The sequence below is a fragment of the Protopterus annectens genome, chromosome 1.part1, assembly GCF_019279795.1.
Source record: "Protopterus annectens isolate FY-2018-M chromosome 1.part1, PAN1.0, whole genome shotgun sequence".
NCBI lineage: Eukaryota > Metazoa > Chordata > Ceratodontiformes > Protopteridae > Protopterus > Protopterus annectens.
Window position 1 is genome coordinate 553,566,342 of NC_056726.1, and position 17,500 is coordinate 553,583,841.

The following is a 17,500-nucleotide window of genomic DNA, read 5'->3' on the forward strand; positions in this document are numbered from 1 at the left end:
CAGGCTACAAGGGATCCAATTATTTCCATATCTAGAGGACTGGCTTCTAACTGCTACCTCCAAGGATCTACTTCTAACCCATCAGTCATTTTTGGTACAGTATCACCTGGGCATTTCTATAAACAGCAACAAAAGCAAGCTACCTGTTGCTCGTCCCTCTCTAACATAGATGGCAAGCAGGCGGGGTATTTCGTTTAGATGCTTTAATATATAGAAACACATCAGGATGGATAGCATCATCATAAAATATAAACAAATTGGTTAACAGACAGACCTTACATACATACATGCTTACATTTATTTATTATTTATTTAACATTTGTTAACTGGGAAAGTCAGACTTGGAATGAGCCAATTTTCAGTGGATTCCCAGGGATAAATGCTCCAAACACATGTCTTTGTAACATTGGAGGAAACCAGAGCACCTGAGGAAACCAACATGAATGCAGGGAGGACATGCAGACTCCACACAGAAGGCACCCCAGCCGAGAATTGAACCAGAGAACCTCTTGGCTTTGAGGTGACAGTGCTACCGCTGTACCACTGCACCGTCCAAATGTACAGACTTCTTGCATTAGCTAGGAATTGAACCCAGGTTATCTGCTTGGAAGGCAGCTATGCTGACCATTGTACCACCAATGCTACAACAGTACATCTCAACAGCTTACTGCAAAATGGCAGTTAGACTCGCACATGCTCAGTATTTATACACTTGTGCAAGTCCTTGGATAGCTTCTTAAAGATGCATATACACATATTGATCTACATCCTCCCTCTTAAAAAGATTGCCCTTGGTAATCAACATTAGAGTTAGACATGCATTATTATAGACATTAGAAACAAAACACCATGTTCATGTCGAAGTTGTCTTTCATCAGTTACATGGTCTGAAGATCGACCGGATCTCATAACATAACAATCTGGACTGAATTTAGCAACATGGACAGTTTTCAGTGAACAACTCTTATCAGGAACTTTTGGATTCATCACAGGGACGGGAATATTCTCCGGAACTTTTTCTGGGGTGAACAACTCTTATCAGGAACTTTTGCATTCATCACAGGAACGGGAATATTCTCTGGAGCTTCCTCTGGAATTGGAACACCAGACAACTCACTCTGAGGTAAAGAGTATTTCTCACAGGTCATGTGCTGTGGTATAAGCTCGGACACCGGTCTCAAATTTTTCTGATTCTGCCTACATTCTGCTCTTTGTGATTCCACAATTTACGATCTTGGCTCTGAGCAAATACTCTTCACGACTCCAGTTTGATCATAATCTTTGGACATTTGCATCCTTACCACTTCTCCTTCTCATAATGGATTAAGCGGTTTACTAGTTTTATCATTGTAGGACTTCTGGGATAAATGCTTATTCAACAGATTGGTTTTCACTGACCTGTTGTTCTTGACAAATGAAACCAACAATTGACTAAATGTGCTTCTGTCTCTGGACAGGAGAACCAATATATTTATCATGAGGAATATTTCTGAGATTCAAGTGATTCAGGAAAACATCATTATTGTCTCATTTTGACTTCTTTAGTAACTGTTTTGCACTTTGAACTCCACGTTCTGCCAAACCATTTGACTGCCCGTACTGTGGGCTACTCGTGACATGAGTAGAAATAACTTTGTGTGGACTACCATGGACTGCAAAATAGCACTTCATCTTGGTAGTGACAGTACTGGATGCTAGGTTGGGAAGTAGGTCAATCTCGAACCAATTGGAATAAGAGTCTACTAATAGTAATGTTGACCATTCCACTCAAAGATGTCGGTGTCTGCTGTTGACCAAGGTAATTCAGGAATCTGGTTTAGTTGAAGTGGTTCCTTCTTTTGATGTGGCTTTGTACAATTACACACAGAACAAGATAAAAGCACCGTCTCACTGTCTTGTGACATAGAGGGCCAAAATAGTAGTCCTCTCGCCCTTCTTTTGATATAATAGGTTCTTGGGTGACCACAGTGCAAGATAGTAATGTACTCTTGTTGCAAGAACTTTGGAACAGTTACTTTTCGACCTTTCATAAAACCTTTGTCAGACAAACTCTCATCTCTGTAAGAAAAATAAGGTTGTACTTCTTGAGGTAAACTAGATTGCTTTGATTGCTATCCATGATTGATGAAGTTATTCAGCCTTTGTAAAACTGGATCTGTGACTGTGTGATCTCTCAGCTCCATCAAGACATGTGGAAGAAGAATTTCTCACTTCTGTGACTTCAGAATCAAGGTTCATTCACATGCTGTTCTGTAGTGTTTCTGGGTGACCTGTATAAAGTATCAGCAAGATAAAGAAGTTTCCCTTTTTTGTAGACAAGAGTGAAATTATACTTTTGCAATTTCAACATCATACTTTGCAATCTGGCTGGAGCTGAATGCATAGGCTTTCTCAAGATAATAACTAGAGGTTGGTGGTCTGTTTCAATCTGGATAGGTCAACCATAAACATAATCATGGAACTTCAAACATGCAAACACAATTGCCAAAAGTTCTTTCTCGATCTGGGCATACTGCATCTCAGTTTGGGTAAGAGTTCTCGATGCATAGGCAATAGGTTGACCTTCTTGTAGAATGACTGCACCTAGAGCAAATTTCGAAGCATCACATGAAAGATTAACTGGCTTGTGAACATCATAGTATCTGAGAGTTGGTGGACTAGCTATTCTCTGTTTCAGGACATCGTATGTTCTTTGGTGTTGCTGTAACCAAGACCAGGATACCTCTTTACCTGTCAGCTCTCTAAACAGTGCTGAAAGTTGGCTTAAGTCTGGAATGAACTTGCTTAGATAGTTAACTATGCCAAGAAAACATTGTAGGACTTGAACATTGTCTAGAGCTGGCATCTCAAGAATGGCTGTTTGCTTTGAATGGTCTGGTCATAGGCCTGAACTAGTAAATAAATGAACAACATAAGTAACCTCTTGTAGCCTAAATTTGCATTTACGTGGATTGAGCTTGAGATTCACTTGACGTGCTTTTCCAGAACTTTTCTGAGGTTTCTGTCATGCTCATCTTCACCATTACCTCCTACTAGTATTTTGTCTACTGTGATAGCACAAGGAGACCCAGAAAAAAGTTGTTCCGTTGCACGTTGGACGACTTCACTTTCAGAATTTATCCCAAATGGCATTCTAAAAAATCTGTACCTTCAAAACAAAGTACTGAACATAATGAACAATGAAGATTTCTTGTCAAGCTGAATTTACCAAAATGAACTCTGCATCTAAAACAGAAAAAAACAGTGTCATTTGGCATCAGAGCTGCGACTTCTTCAACTGTGCTCATTGGATGATGAGGTCTTTTTAGTGTTTTGTTCAAATCTCGTGGATCAATACATATTCTGATGTCATCTGAGGGTTTCCTATGAGCTACCACCATGAAGATACCCACTCAGTTGGTTCTGCAACTGGACAAATCACACCTTCTTACACCATTTTATCTAGCCTGGCTTTGACTCTGTTCTGCATGGCTTTTTTAACTTTTCATGCTGGACTGACATCTGGATCTAACTTCATGGATTAAACAGCTGGAAGCTTCCCTAGTTTGTCTTTGAAAAATCAGCATGGGTTGAAAAAATGTACTGGGCAAAACTAGAATAGTGGTCTTTTCAAGCTGATTTAGTGGACTTCCTTATTAAATGAAAGCAGTCCCATTTTCAAACTGTCTCTGAGCCCTGATAATGACTGGACTTGTCTCTTGACCACATAAAATAATCTGTAGCTTCTTCCAGTAGACTAACATGAAAGCACTACTGAGCATTCAGTCTGAATTTCTTCACCTCCATAATCAACACGCTTCACATTCTTGCCCAAATTAAGCCTTTCACCATGGCATACTCTAGCAAATGTTTCTGCTGACATAACATTGCACGTGCAACCTGTGTCACCTTGGAGCTCTGTGGGTTTGCCATTTATCCAAACAGTACAAAATAGTTCATTCTTTGCCCTTAAATTTATTTATTATTTATTTATTTTATTTTATTTGCAGTTTGTTTTCCAGGATAGTCCATTGGGCTACAAGGAGCCCATTTTCAATAGAGTCCTGGGAAGAAAAGCTCCAGAAAAATACAGGTACATAGTATAGAAAAAAAAAAAGCATAAATCCATAGTATACATTTCAAATAAATGTTACATACATAGTTCAGAAAAAGTATAAATCCATATCACACATTTCAAGTAAATGTTACCTAATACAGAAATAAAAAGATTTTCATTTGCAAAATTACATCAGGTCAGGTTAATTCAGTAAGTAATAATGTTTTATTTTTTTTTTTGGCAATTACAGTGAGGTAACTTTTTAGTTATTGATCGAATACATCACACGGGTTTAGGAGGCAGTGATAGGCAGCAAATAAGTTTGGAAAGTTAGGAAGAAAGTGTGGTCAGAATTAGTTTGGATGGGAGCAAGAGCATTTCCATTGTGAAGTAAGGTGCGAGTGCAGTAAGGTTTTAAACAAGGAGAGACCGCTGGTGGTGTGGATGGGAGAAGGAAGAGAGTTCCAGAGGCGTGCAAGAGAGAAGGACATCAGGTGATTTCCAGCTGGACTTTTTGGTTTATGCAATTTAATTAGGTTTTGGGAATTGGATCTTAGGAGTCTATCTGGCTGCATTTCAAAGGTATTTGCAAAGAGATGTGTTATATATGAGTTTCAGTGCTTGGATAAGCTGGGTATATGTGAGGAAGTTTGGTAATTCTAACCAACTTAGTTGATGAAGGGAATTACAGTGGTGGAAAGAGGCTCTATGACCTATGCTAATTTGGATATTTTGTTATAACAAGATGAGAGTTTTATTTTGAGGGAAGATTGCAGGCTAGTTAAGATAGATGCACCATATAAAAGGGATGGGATAAGGTATGTATTAGCTAATGTAATCCTGGTGGTGGGAGAGATAAAGTGACTGTGACGGTAAAGCATACCTAATTTTTATGAGTTTTTTTGATATTTGCTTGGAGATACTTGACATATTTTAGTTGATCGTCGATGATAATCCCTAGTAGTTTTGTGTCAGAGACTAGTTCTAGGGGGGTATTGTTTTTGCTGGTAATTATGAAGGATTGTTTGTCTAGGGAAGAGGTTTTGGAGGCATTGAATATCATAAGTTTTGTTTTAGTTGCATTAAGGGCTAGGTGGTTGTCTAGCATCCACTGTTCAATGGAAGAGAAGGCGGCTTGTGTCAGATTAAGAGTTGTGATAGAAGGGGAGGAACAGATTATAGTAGAATCATCGGCATATTGGATGAGACTGGAGTTGGGAATGGCTTGGAAGAAATCATTTAGGAATATGTTGAATAATAGTGGGTCTAGAATGGAACCTTGCGGAAAGCCTGTGGGTGTGTTGAGAAAGGGAGAGGTAGCTTGTTTCCATTTAACTGCTTGTTGCCTGTTTGTGAGATAGCTTGAGAACCACTGGGTAGAGGAAGGGGATAGGTTAAGTTTAGAGGGTTTGATAAGAAGCAGGTTGTGGGAAATGGTGTCAAATGCCTTAGATAGGTCAAGGACGAGAGTGGATACGAAGTGGCCAGAGTCGCAGGCTTTGTTGACTGTTTCTAGGAAGGAGAAGAGGGCAGTAGAGGTACGATGACCTGGTCTAAACCCATGTTGTGTGCGGGTAAGAAGCTGATTATTGATGAGGAAGGTAAGAGTTGGTGGACACACTTTTCAAGTAGCTTAGAAATAGGAGATAGGACGGCAATAGGGCGAAAGTTTGGGATGTCATTATTATTTCCTCCTTTATGGAGAGGAATAATAAAGGCCTTCTTCCAAAGTTGGGGGACTTGGCATTCTAAGATTGACCGATTTATTAGTATGGTGACAGGGAGGGCAATTGCTTCAGCACCTACTTTTAGGAAGTAGGAGGGGATTTCATCAGGGGCATTGAAGCCAGGTTTTAATTTTTGGAGATTTTTTATGGTAGATATAGAGATGGGATTGATGGAGAAAGGTGGGGGTTGGGAGCTTGGGATGTCAGGGGAGGAAGGGGTTGGAGCAGGCTGAAGAGGAGCTATGGAGTTAATGGTGAAGGATAATGTTAATTTGTTGATGAAGTCAATGAAAAAGGAGTTAAATTGGGTTGCTAAGTCCATGTCAGATGCATCTGGGTTTGGGCAAGGGTTTTCTTTTTTTCCAGAGTTACGGAGAGCTGCAATTCCTTTCCAAAATAGTTTGGGATTGGTATTATGGTTAGTTTGGAGGGTAGTGAAATATCATTTGCGGTCAGAGGCTATGAGTTTTTTTACTTTCTTGCATAGTGTTTTATATTCAGTAAGGGTAATAGCGGTTTTATATTTCTGGTGTCATGCCCATGCTTTGTTGCGAAGTAGCATGGAAACCAAAGTGTTTTTAGTTTACCAGGGTGCAGGGTTACTTTTTATGAGTTTAGTTTTTAGGGGGGCAAGGGAGTTGAGTAGGTTTGTGAAATTGGTGTTAAAGTAGGACAGAGCATTATCTAGGTGAAGGGTTTTTAAAGGGTTCCAGTTGGTGTTTTTTAGTGTGTTTATGAAAGTTTCAGGATTAAAGTTTTTTAAGCAGTGAGAGGAAGTATAGGTGTGAGTTAATTGCATAGAAGAGGGGAGTTGGCGGGCGAAAGTGGAGAAATGGTCAGCTAGTGGGTCTGGGAGAATACCACTATCTGAGATATAGTGAAGATGGGTTACTAGAATCCAATCTCTTGTACTTCCAGTAGTGGAGTTGTTTGAGGGTCTGATAGTGGAATTGATTAGCTGTGTGAAGTTATATAGGTTAATGTTGAGTGAGCTAGTGGGAGATTGAATTGTGGCCCAATTTATGTTAACATCACCCAGGATTATTGTTTCGTGAAAGATGTTAGAAGAGACCCAGGAGAGAATGTCTTTAAGGGATGAGACATTATCACCAGGGGGGATATAGAGGGAGAGGATAAATATGAGTTTATGCTTGTTTAGGTGGAGTAGGGCTGGTATCATTTCTGCCTTACCAAATTTGGGGAAGGGTTTGGTATAGGGGGTGACTAACAGGGATGCAGAATATAAGAGTGCTACCCCGCCTCCTTTTTTTGTGTTCTATAGTTTATTAGAATGCGGTACTTAAGTGGTATTTGTTCGGAGTCTTTTATATGGGGCTTGAGCCAGGTTTCTGAGATGGAGAGAATGTCTGGTTGATTATGTAGAAGCCAGGCATGAAGGTTTAGAATTTTGTTACAGAGGCTTTGAGTATTTAGGGCTGAGAACTGGAGGGATTTACTAGCTGCATAAGGGGGGTGAGGTTGGGCCAGTTAGGTCCAGAGTGGCAGAGGGGCCAGGGTTGAGGTGGATGTCACCAGAGAGAAGGATAGAGATAAGGTGGTGGGGGAGATACTTTCTTAGGGGTACTTAAGTGCAGTTAATGGGTTTTGAGGCTATATGGCTAGTATAATTGGGAGTGGTGTTTATAGTTAGAACTCTGTAGGGGAAGAGCATGGTGTTGTTGAGCAGGAAGAGACAAGGGGATATATAGGTAGAGTTGTGTGTGTCATTAATGAAGGACAGGGTAGTGGTGTGGAATTGGGGAGAATGATTTATGTTATTTGGTTGGGTTAGATAGTTTAGATAAAATAAGGTTGCTACAAGTAATATTTGTATTAATGTGGATTGAGTTTTAAGGGACATGGTTATGATTTGAATTAAGGTGGAGAGAAGTTAAGTTGCAATTCAGTTGTTTGGGTTTTGGGAGTTTATTTGAGGTTTAGGTTGTCAGTATATCAGAAAAGTAATAGGTGATGGTATAGTCTAAGGGGGTGGAGTACTTTTAAGGGAGTGAACTATGGAAGGGGATTGATAGGGGTGAGGTGGGTAGTATGGAGTGGATGGTGGGAGTGGTTAGTTAAGTTTAAATGTGGAGGTAGTGGGGGTGGGTGAGATTTGGGCTAGGGTAGGGGAGCGGAGTGAGCCCGCAGGGCAAATGGAGTGGGTAGAGCCAAAGGAGTGAGAAACAATCAGTAGCAGCAGTGGGCTAATTTAACACATATGGACACTTAAGATATTCCACAAACAAACATAAACAGGATACACTTACTGGCTAGCACACGATGCAGGGGACTGGGGATATGTCTGGTCAACAGGGATGGAAATTTAATGGCGCCGCTGCTACGGAAGTCTAATTATAACATTCTGCAGGGTGGGGGGGGAGCAGCACGTGTACGGGGGGGGTGATTTAGGTATCTACAGTGCTACTACCTGCCCAGCTGGCTGTAATGGAGGCTAGGTAACTGACAAAACAATCAGTAGCAGCACTGGGCTAGTGTCTAAAAGGTAAGCATACAATTAACCTAAGCAGGTTGCAGAGAAATAAATTGCAATGGGACACTACACCTTTCTGCGGAAGTGTGTTCTAGTGCAGACAGGGCTGGCAAAGCCAGTAAGCAAAAATGCCGAACCTGGAATGCATCAGCAGAGGAATTTAATTCACTTCAGGTGTAGTTGAATAAAGTCCCGTCTACTGTATGTATGTATGTATGCTAGGGGTTGGATTTCATGTGGAATGCTGTCATCTGGTGCCAAAATAGAAAACTGCGTGTATGAGCCTAATAATATGAATGAAAAAAAAGTTTGTGCGAGTGTGCAAGCCAGATAAAAAGATTATATTACATTAGTTGCAGTAAGTTGTTGGAATAGCACCTACACTTAGTTGTGCTTGGGAGAGGCAATTCTCAATGCCAGGAGGGAGGCAATCTAGCAGGATTCAAGGAAGCAAGGTCCAGGTAGTTGGGAAACAGCATTAGCAGAGAAGGGGAATCTGATGAAAAGGATTGACTGTCCGAGCTGTAAAGATAAAAAGAGAAACAAAAACACTGGTAAGATTAAAATATACAAGTGCAAGAGCAGAGAATTAAGAAGGAGAGTATAGAAGCAGCTAGGCAGAAACAGTACAAGAACGAGGGAAGAAGAGAGCAGGGACTACAGCAGGGTAATCAAAGAGTGCAGGGTTAGGGTAACAGTAATTATAGGTTCATAGGTTCATACTAGGCTATCTGCCCAAGTGCATTTATAAGGCTAGCCCATAGTTATGTGGCTTTCGCCACCCCTTTAGTTTGAATAAAAACTATGCCTATCATTTTGCTGTGCCTCTGTCAAGCAGTGACACTGAAGTAATCCCTGGGGTATATCTGCGATCTCCCATCCATTGGTCAAGATTCCTCTTGAACAAGGCCAGCGAGGTGCTCTGCCTCACATGTACCGGGATTTTGTTCCACAGCATAGGGAGTCTCTGGGTGATGAATCTGTCCCTCCAGCACGTTCTATTTATAACCGTGTCAAGGTTTGTTTGGTTCAATTGGTTCAAGAAAGAGAGCCCAAGAAAGTACGCCAAGTATGGGTATGTAAAAAGGATGGGAAAATCACAAACAAGCCTAGATTAAAGGTTTGAGCTTTATATGCATCATGTCACTCCTGTAAAAGAGTAATTGTATAGCTCACTGTGAGGAAATGTATACTTTAAACCACGAACAGTAGCTTAACCAGTTAGAGTACATTACACAGCAAAAACAACCTTCTCAAGACAGATAAATTAACAGCAGCTTGAAAACATGCGATAAGCAAAGAAGCACATATATCAGAGTATCTGTTATACCCAGGGCATAAAGTATCATCGTGGTAACGCAGTTCAAAAATACAACTGCAATGAAATACTTAGCAGTGAAAACAAAAATCTGGCAGATTTTTGCAATCAACTAAAACCTTCATAACTGTAACTCAATTTAACACATATGGACACTTAAGATATTCCACAAACAAACATAAGCAGGATACACTTACTGGCTAGCACACGACTCAGGAGATTGGGGATACGTCTGGTCTACAGGGATGGAAATTTAAATATGTCGTCGCTGCTACGGACGTCTAATTATAACATTCTGCGGGGGGGGGGCAGCACGTGTGTGTGTGGGGGGGGTGATTTAGGTATCTACAGTGCTACTACCTGCCCAGCTGGCTGTAATGGAGGCTAGGTAACTGACAAAACAATGAGTAGCAGCACTGGGCTAGTGTCTAAAAGGTAAGCATACAATTAACCTAAGCAGGCTGCAGAGAAATAAATTGCAATGGGACACTACACCTTTCTATGGAAGTGTGTTCTAGTGCAGACAGGGCAGTAAGCAAAAATGCCGAACCTGGAATGCATCAGCAGAGGAATTTAATTAACTTCAGGTGTAGTTGAATAAAGTCCCGTCTACTGTATGTATGTATACTAGGGGTTGGATTTCATGTGGAACGCTTTCATCTGGTGGCCAAAATAGGGAACTGCACGTATGAACCTAATAATTGTTTGCGTGTTTGTTTGTGTCTTTCGGCTTTTCCCGGTTAGGGTCGCCACAGCGGAACTTCGGTCTGCTAATGATTGGTAGTTGATTTTTACATGCCGAGTTACCAGCCCTGATGCACAACCTTCAATGAAGGTACGTCCATTCACGCATGTCTCCACGCAGAAGATGCTCTAGCTTAGAATCGAACCGGACAGAGTCTTACTGTGAGGCGACAATGCTACCGCAGCACCACCAACACTGATAGCCTAATAATACGAATGAAAAAAAGTCTGTGCGAGTGTGGGAGCCAGATAAAAAGATTATATTACAGGAGTTGCAGTAAGTTGTTGGAATAGCACCTACACTTAGTTGTGCTTGGGAGAGGCAATTCTCAATGCCAGGAGGGAGGCAATCTAGCAGGATTCAAGGAAGCAAAGTCCAGGTAGTCAGGAAACAGCAGTAGCAGAGTAGGGGAGTCTGATGAAAAGGATTGACTGTCCGAGTGGCTAGCACACGACGCAGGGGACTGGGGATATCTACTGCATCAACTGTTGCATAAAGCACAGGCACTCCATCAACATAAAGAGTAGGGTTGCAGCTCTCTAACTGATCAACTCACTTTTTAAAATGTTATGGGCCTTTTGATTTACAATTATCATCAGCCCCCCTTTTCCCATTTTTCTACATGGGGTCAGGGTATCATGTTAACTGTCACCAACTCTCTCAGTTCAGTGCCACATGCCTGCCTTCTTCAGCAGTCATGCCTGACTGCCGCAGATCTTCTTTCACACAATCCATCCACCTCTTTCCACACTCCTGCCTTCTTCAGCAGTCATGCCTGACTGTCGCAGATCTTCTTTTACACAATCCATCCACGTCTTTGCTGAATATCTTCCCTTCCTCTTACCTTCTTTCTGTCTGTCCCAAATCTTCCTCACCAGATTGTCTTCTGCTTTTTTTGTACATGTACCCAAACCACGGTAATCTGTTCTCTTTGATCTTTTCTGCAATTGGAGCTACTTTGGCTTGTGCACTTATGTCCTCATTTCTTCATCTGTCCCAGCTCCTAAGCTTAGTGGTTAAGGGCTTCGCCTCCCAGGCACAAGGTACAAGGTTCGATCCTGACCTCTGACCAATGCCTGTTTGGAGTTTGCATGTTCCCCCTGTGTCTCCTTGGGGTTTCTCTCATGTCCGAAAAGCATGCTGAGTGTTTCCGTCTCAAACTCACCAATGAATGGAGCTGTGGGTAGCAGCACAGACTCTACATGGTGCCCTATAGGGGGAAGAGTTGTACAGACCAACCACTTTGGGCACCTGCTGTGGTGCGCAGTGTCCTCAAGATAGGAGAACACGGATCACAGACTGTGCGCCGTGGCAGGGCTAGCCACTCGACAGTGTAAAATATGGCTCTAGGTAATTTGGTCATGTTGACTTTTGATTTACAAAACTTCCTAAAATGATTCCATTTATTGCGTTTGTGGCATTGCTGACCAAAAGCTAAACATTTTTCCCCTTTTAGATTCATGACTTCCACCACAGTTACGACAGTTGGATGTAAAACTAGGTTGGGGCCCATGCTTTCAGTTTGATGACTCACTCTTATGCTTCACGGAGATTGTGCAAACTCTGGAATGTGCTGGAAAGTTCTGGGGTTTACCAGTGAGTGCTTCAGGGGCTACAGCTGTTGCCAGGTGCTTGAGCCTGTTTCTTTTAAATGTGCTGCATACTGTCAACATGAGGTTTATCACTGTGCCTTCTAGAACTATTCTCATTTGTAAGCATATTTGTGTGCTTTTTAGTGAGCTCATATATCTGACAAATCTCAGTGGTCTTAATCAAAGTCAAATCTCTGTTATGAAGCAAAATCTTTTTCTTAGCGTCATCTTTAATACCGCACACGTCTGTCCTTTATCATCTCATCCCGTAAATCACCAAATCTGCATGTTTTAGCCTAATTTCTAAAGTCAGTTATATAGGCTGCAAATGTTTCCCAAGGCTTTTGATCCCTTGTATAAAACAAGGGCCCTGGCCCAGTGGCCTAATGGATAAAGCATTGGCCTCCTAAGCCAGGGATTGTGGGTTTGAGTCTCATCTGGGGTGATATAATCTTGATACAAGTGAATCTTTTGTCAGGCCTCAGTGGCCTTATGGATAAGGCATTGGCCTTCTAAGTCAGGGATTGTGGGATCGAGTCTCATCTGGGGAGATATAATCTTGATACAAGTGAAGCTTTTACCCAGAGACTCTCCAGACTCTGGAATAGACTGCCCATACATGTCAAGCAGAGTGCCACTTTGGCCCTCTTCAAAAGGAACCTTGATGATTGGATGGGAGAAAGGAAATTCACCCCGGGGATCAAGTCAATCACCCTGCTAGACAGGGGTCCAGGGAAATAAATAGTGTGGGAAGAAATAGCCAGGCAATTGTTATGGCTAGGCTTGTATAGGCCCTAGGGCCGATAGCCTAGTACCAACCTATGAACAAGTGCCTTTCCATTGTAACATTTTTTTCTGGGGGATACACATTTCTCTAAATGTAATGGTGTAAGCACTCAAGGTCCTCTCTTGGCTCAGGGTGGTACAACAATATGATGGTTTTCCCCCTCTCCTGCATAGGTAGCAGATGCATGCACAAATAAATGCTCCTTTCTGTGGCTTCTGACCCAGCTAAATTAAGCAGAATAAATGCCTTTGTACAGTCTTCTTTATCAGAAAATGCAGCCTGTATGAAAATGTTGTACCCTTGCTCAAACACTCTCCAGTTCTCTGCAATATTATGATCAAACACAAGTGCACTGGGTTTTCGAAATCCATCTGCCATGCCCACAAAGTATGTACAAACACACTGAAAATATGACCCTCATTTGGGTAACAACTTCATCAATCTAATTACTGACATGATGAGCACAGTCTTAAACAACAACTACATTTGTTTTAATGGGGAACTTTTCAAACAGGAAAAAGGAGTAGCAATGGGGGCCTCCTGTGCCACCAACTATGCCAATGTGGTTTTGCACAGATGGGAACAGGACCACATTTTTGGCACCACTTGGGCAGAGTTTGTCACCTTCTATTGCAGATACCTTGACGACATCTGCCTCATTTGGAAAGGTACTGAACTCCAACTGTCGAGTTTTTTGGAATACATCAACAGTACCACAGAGTTTCTGACTTTCACACACAACATCAGTCATGAACATCTGCACTATCTTGACGCTACCATTTATAGGGATGCCCAATCCTTGGAACTACACTCCAAGGTTTACAGGAAACCCACTTTTTCGAACTGTCTATTACACTATGAGAGTCAACACCCTTTTCATCAAATGAAGGGCATAGTCAAGGGCCAACTTATAAGAGCATCCAGAATGTGCAGTAAACTCTCCGATTTTCTAGAAGAGACTCACAATCTACATGACATGTTCACCCAAAGAGGCTATCCTGAGAACTTGCTCAACTCACTAAAAGATGAAATCTTTGCCAAAAGGGATTCCTTATACCCCCCACTGCTTGGACGCATCCAAGTGCAGATCCCCAACCTCATGTTACAACAGAGCAAAGAAATGGACGGCAATTTCATTTATACTTTCTCCGACAACTCTGAACAAATTGAAACTATTGTATCCAAATACTGGTTTGTACTGGCTGGCAATGACGACTTCAGGAGTATCATTCCGGACAAACCTAATTTTGTGAGGAAGAGGGGCAAAACCTCAAAGACATCTTGAGAAAACCCATTGCAACTACTCACAACTCTCACAACAACAAGGGCACCTTCAAATGTGGTGCCTGCAAGCAATGTCCTCTCATTGCAAACAAATCCCACATCTACCTTGCATCCAGACACACCTGTATCAGATCCCCTGTCACTTTTCATGTGGAACAAAAGGGGTTGTTTATATCGGGCTCTGCACCACCTGTGGTGCCTTTTATGTGGGCAAAACAGAGGGGGAATTCAGGAAAAGGCTATACGAACACACTTACGACATTGAAAAGAAAAAGGAAAGCAACGCTTTTCAAACACTCACTTACATGTCCCAATTACAAGTTGTCTTTCATGATCCTTGAACAAGTGAACCCTAACATTAGAGGAGGGCACTGGGAATCGACCTTGGAATACAGGGAGCTTGTCTGGCAACTCAAGCTAGATGCAGGCAGGCCCCGGGGTTAAATGGCACACTTAGTATAGGCTCGGTTCTGAAGCTCAGAAGGGCTAGATTATAGCATGTCTCATCCTATTTTCACTATTTTTCAACACTGTTTCTTTGCCCATTGAACACACTTGCCCCAAGTCACCAAGTAGTGCAAATTCATATGCATCATAACATCTATTTTAAGGCTAACATAACAGTACTACATTGATCCTCTTATTACACAGGACTGCTGACTTCAAACTGACTTGGATCACACACAGGTTTTTAAACTTCCACTTGTATTTGTATTTGTATTTCTATCCAAACCTTTTGGACAAGCAAAGTTTTAATTTCATCATAACACTCACTTGGTTTACCAGTCATGTATAAACAATGCAATGTCAATTTAACCTATGCACATTTTAATGTTTCATTTTATTATTTGGCTGTTCTTTTGCTCAAAACAGTCTCAATTGTTTCTTAATGCAACTCAGCTCTAACCAAACATGTGACTAATTAACATCCTCATTTAAACAGTTGCCTCACTGCAGGCAACTGTTTTGACTTGAAAAAGCTTGGCATTCTCCAAGCGAAAGCGCTTGTCTGATTTTGCTGTTCTGTACCTACTGACTTTGGATTTTACCATTTGGTCTGATTTTGCTGCTTTGTACCAACTGTCTTTGGATTTTTACCACTTGGCAACTAATAAAGGACTTACCTTTTTTACGAACTATTGTCTTCACTTTGCGGTTCTGGAACTACTCTTCTTGGTGTTATCAGTTTTGCTCTTATTTTTCTTCAACCCTTGTAATTATATATGTACAAACTGTTTTGTGAGCTTGTGATAACATTCACGCACAATAAACTCTTTGAAATACTGTACTTTGCAAAATGCGCTCTGTAATGGTTGTATTTTGTGAAATATCATTACTGTAATAGTGCACATACATGCAAACACTTTGTACACTTCTGATAACTCGGATGTCTTTAATTAATATGAAAAATACATGCTTAGTGAAAATGTGGTCATTTCCTTTTATTTTTATTTGTTTTACACAATTTGGACTTTATTTTAAACATATTCCATAGTAATTTGAATATTTTTCATCAATATCAGACATATCGGTTTATTCAAATATCGTTTAGAGCATTCTGCATGCCTAGTTTCATATTTTGTGAATAAGAAATAATTTTGGGGAAGTTTTAATATCTGAAATTCGTTTCAGACCTGTTTAGTGAATTTTGCGTGCAGTGGGGTTGATTCAGTCCCCTATATTCCTGTAGTGCCAACTGGGTGCCTCTCGAACTCAAGTAAAAGAAACTGGAACTCTTTCTGGCAACAAATCCTTCAGGCTATTCTTCTTCTAACATCATGTCCCCTTAAGACATGCTGCTTCTGACACCCTGCGCTTGTCCCTGTCTAACATAGATGACAAGCAAGTGGGGTATTTCTTTTAAATGCTTAAATACATAGAAACACATCAGGATGGATATCATCATCATAAAATATAAACAAACTGGTTAACAGACAGACCTTACATGCATACATGCTTACATCTCACAGCTTACTACAAAATGACTCACATGTGCTCAGTATTTATATACTTGTGCAAGTCCTTGGATAGCGTCTTAAAGATACATACACCCACATGGTTCTACACTGCCTCCTATCAAAATCATAAAAATCATAGGTTGCCACATAGACACTGTACATCAGACAGCAAAACTTCCCACAGCACTAGTTATATGAGTCAGATTCATTGCTGTCCAGGTGTTAAGGCATCCCAGACCCCAGACTTAACTGGTATTATGCCTCATAGGTCTAATGATTTACTCCACAGTGATGGTTCCTTTAGACAAATGTCATGAGAGTTCTACAGTGGACACTAGCTGTACAATGGTCTCAAAAACTTCATCCCCTTCACTACAGAGTAAGAATCATGCAGGTTCTCAGGGACCACATTCTGAGGTGGATTTCATTTGATTCAGTTACTCAGGGCGGACTGTTCCATACTCCAATACCTAGAGCCCCAGTGGCCATGGACTCCTCCCTTTTTGGATCTGTTGGGGTGCAGTTTGAAGGGAGAGCAGTCCAAGGAACACGCGGTCCACAATAGAAGCCAACCTTCACATCAGTGTCTTGGAGTTAAGAGGGGTCCTTCTTACATTGCAGGCATCCACAAAAGGATGTGCTTGCCATACACTCAAACAATATGTCTGTGGTTTGGTACATCAGCAAACAAGGTAGAGCCCAATCATACACTCTCTGCCGAGAAGCCATGAGACTCTGGCATTGGGCGATGTCTTTAAATCACTTTCCAGTAGCAACGCATATACTTGGGACGTCCAACCTCCTGGTGGACAAACTGAGTAGAACTATACTACTGCCTCATGCATTGTCTCTCAACAAAAGAGGGGCAGTAAAGATTTTCAGCCACTGGGGCAAACCATGCTATGATCTTTTTGCTTCTTATTTAAACAACAAATGCAGAAGTTATTTTGCCCTCACCCCTCCACAGGGAGTCACCGAGTGATGCTCTAGTCCATCCTTAGCCTTCAGGTTTCCTGTACGCCTTTCCACCTGTCCTTCTTATCACCAAGTTCATTCCGAAAGCAAAGGAATGCAAAACCAGGGTAATCCTCATTGCCCCCTTCTGGCCTCAGCAGTAATGGAGGTTCCCCTTTCTTTGGTTTCACCTAGTTCACCCACAAGAGTTCTGGATCCATTCCTGGATCTCCTGATACACCCCTCCGGGTTACCTCTACTGGACCTCAGGACCCTAAAGCAAACTACTTGGTTTCTCCAATTCTAACAATTGTCAGAGATTACATTACTTCTTCTCTAGCAGTTCGTCATATTTTCCTCTCAATGGAGCTCAACAAAAAATATTTACTAGAGCAAATGGAAGCATTTCTCTATCTACGCATCATCTAATGGACTACATTCCTTTTCAGCACCTCTTCTCAAAATTTTGGAATTTTTTTCAGAACCTTTCATGGCTGGTTCAAGTTATTCCACAATTAAAGTACAATTGTTAGCCATTTCAAACTTCCACATGCGGTTCAACAGCGCTTCCATTGCTACCCTCAAAGTATTCAATATGTTTCTGAGCG

At 41.4% G+C, this 17,500-nt stretch overlaps 1 protein-coding gene and 1 non-coding gene across 3 annotated transcripts in view; one reads left to right on the top strand and one right to left on the bottom strand.

Annotated features, from left to right (window-relative positions):
* RUSC2 (RUN and SH3 domain containing 2) overlaps positions 1–17,500 on the top strand; it is a 1,272,067-nt gene that overhangs the window by 778,292 nt on the left and 476,275 nt on the right. The window lies entirely within an intron of this gene.
* Positions 571–642, bottom strand: TRNAG-UCC. The gene has a single exon. It is a non-coding gene; the product is annotated as a tRNA-Gly (tRNA).